Raw genomic sequence first — 3,301 nt, 5'->3', positions numbered from 1 at the left:
CCCTCTCAAATAAATAAATAAATAAATAAATAAATAAATCTTTTAAAAAAAAAGGATATGAATCAACACCCAGATGAAGTTGAAACACAGGGCGAGGTCCCAATCAAAGGAGTTTCTGGCTAAGCATGGTGGCATCTGGAAGCATTCTGGTTCCCCAAACTGTAAGCTCTCCAAAACCCAGCCTTTTGGATTTTAATGGAAGCTTCATTACATAGTCATGACTGATTAAATCTTTGGTCATTAGTGACTGAACTCAATCTCCAGCCCCTCTCCCCACCGCAGAGGTGGCGGATGGGGGGGGGTACTGAAAGTTGGCTTCTCTGGTGTGACTGGCCCCCATCCTAGATGCTTTTCAAAAGGCACCTCATTAACATAACAACAAACACCTTCATCACTCCCATCACAGGAAATTCCAAGAGATTTGGGAGCTTTATGCCAGAAACAAGGGTGAAGATCAAATATGTATTTCTTATTATAAATCACACTATCACAGACGCTCCCACAAGTCCCGCAAGTCACCTACCAGCAAGATCGCTTAGCTAAAGATAAGGTCCTTGCCCTCAGAGAGAAAAGATTGGGCAAAAGGTATACAGAGAAAACAAGAACTCTAACAAAAACCGTGCACAGATGGTCATGGTAGCACTCTTCACAGCAGCCGGAAGGTGGAAGGAAACAAGCCAAAGATCCATAATGGATGGATGGAGAGACAAAGTGTGGTCCCTCCACACGGTGGAATATTACTCAGCCATAAAAAGGAACAAAGCCCTGCGTTTGCTATAACATGAACCTCAAAAAGAGAAAGAAGCAATACATAAAAGGTCACATATTATATGATTCCATGTTGATGAAATGTCCAGAACCGGCAAATTCCATCAGAATGCAGATTCAGGTTGCCAGGGGCTGGGGAATGGGGAATTACTGTTTGATGGGTACAGAGTTTCTGTTTGGGGTGATGAGAAAGTTCTGGAACTAGGGAGTGGTGATGGTGGTGCAATATAAATCTGCTTAATGCCACTAACTTATGTACTTAAAATGGTAAATATTATGTGTATTTTACCACAATTTTTAAAACGCAAGAAAAAAAAAAGGTGTACAGACATCAGGCTGATGGTTGATGGATGAGAGACAGCTCCAGTGACTCACAGTTGGACAGACATGAACTAAGACTTTCTTCCTCCCATGACTCTGCCTGAGGGCTACAAGACGCAACTTGCCCATCTCAGATCCTGCCCTGTCTCTCTTCAGGGGCATGAGAGCCCCCCCTTTCCTCTGCCATGGTGAGAGGTCAGGCACAATATTTGGTTGGGTTTCAAAGCTAGGCAAAATGGATCTGTGAGTGATAACAGACAATGTGTCATCAAGCATTGTGTCTTGTGGATTCCGTGCTAGAGGAAGTCAGACTCTTGTCTCTGTGGTTCTCCTGGCCAGATAGATGGGGCGCCCTTCTCCACCCATTGTGTGCACTCAGTTCTCTTGGGGATGAAGAAGAGCATGGTAGGAATTACCATCCAGATACATGCCAGGGATGAGAGTTAGCTAGAGGGGCTGTGCAAAATACATGCGGGACTCCTGCCAAGAGCTCTACTTCCCTTCTAAACTTCGCAGCAGCCTTCCTCAAATGGTTGTTGGAGAATGAAATAGGTTAATACCATACAGCCTGAGCCAGTGCTTGACACACCGTATGCACTGAATAATGTTTGCTTTTTACAGTTATTTTGCAGCTGAGGAACCTGAGACTTACAGCAGTTAGGTTAACTGCTTGCGGTCACCCAGCAGCTCAGGCTGTCCAATTCCAGCCAAGGTCTCCTTCCACTCCCGCTCTGCCATCCGGCCTCTGCACCCAAGCTGTGTAGTGCAGCTGCCACTCACCCCCTGTATTCTGAGCCCCTGAAACATGGTTAGTCTTATTTGAGCTGGACTGTACGAGTAAAAACACCCATCAGATTTCAAAGACTTAGAATGTTAAAAAATAACGTGAAATATCTCATTAATAATTTTTATACTGACTACATATTGAAATGACAATTATTTGGCTCTGGGAGATTAAGTAAAATATTTTCTAAAAAATTAACATCGCCTGTTTCTTCTTTTTTAAAAAAGATTTTACTTATTTATTTGAGAGAGAGAGAGCGCGCACACACGAGTGGGGGGCAGAGGGAAAGGGAGAAGCAGACTCTCCGCTTAGCAGGGAGCCCCACTCTGCTCCATCCCAGGACTCCGGGATCATGACCCAAGCAGAAGGCAGACGCTTAACCGACTGAGCCACCCAGGCGCCCCTCACTTGTTTCTTCTTACTTTTTCAAAGTACCTACCAGACCATTTAAAGTTACATACATGGCTCATGTTTCTATGGAACTTTGATGCCCTACAGTCTGAGAAGTAACTCCCCCCCCCACCCGCCCCAACTAACCACAGAAACACCCTGAGGGCTGTTTGTCCTCAAGAATCTTTAAGGCAATCATTTTAAAGCAATGAATAAGGAAGATTCTGCAATGACAGGAGGGGACACACTGTGCAACTCTTACTCCACCATGGTTGGAGGGTGGGCAGGAAGCCTGTTATGTGCAACCAGTACAAATCACGGTGGCTCCCATTTATTGAGACCCATCTCCGGGGCCATCGCCCTGCTGCATCCCCACTCTTCCTGCCTCTCAGCTCAGCAAGCTCCAAACGGGCTAAGCATCATCACCAAATGCCAGAAGGAACTCTGCCTTGGAGAGGGGAGGCGGCTGCCTAAGGTTTAAGGTCGCAGTTTTGAGGAGGCAGAGCTGAGTCCTGTTGATGGGTCCCATGGAACATCCAGCACCAGTCTGGTCATGTGGAGACCAGGAATCACTGCTCTGGGAGGCTTCTGCTTCCCTATCACCTTCATTTCCCCGTGGTCCATAATAATTACTTTGGCCCTCTGCTTTGTCCTTAATGCTCCGAACCTCCTCTGTCATGCCCACTCACAGCTGATGCCCTTGCTTTGTACGCCACCAACTCCACCATCCTGTCTGCTCCTGTGCCACTGTTCTCTGCTTTTGCCTCCATGACCACCAAGCAAGCAACCCTGCCCAAGACCTGGCCTTCTACTTGTCTTCTGAATCTCGCCCCCCACCCACTCTCTCAAGAACTTCCCTCCTTCACTTTTCCCCTTTGTCCTGTAGCAACAATATTTTCTCTCTACTCCATCATTCCCTTCAGCACCCCACTATGGTCTAGAACCTCTTATCTTATAAATATTTTTTCCTTGATTCCATGTCCTTCTTTAGTTTCCAACAAATTCTTGGCTCTTTCAGAGCAAAACATCCTGAAGGAA

Source organism: Ursus maritimus, unplaced genomic scaffold (assembly GCF_017311325.1).
Source record: "Ursus maritimus isolate PB19 unplaced genomic scaffold, ASM1731132v1 scaffold_19, whole genome shotgun sequence".
NCBI classification, from domain to species: domain Eukaryota; kingdom Metazoa; phylum Chordata; class Mammalia; order Carnivora; family Ursidae; genus Ursus; species Ursus maritimus.
This window is presented reverse-complemented; position numbering follows the sequence as displayed.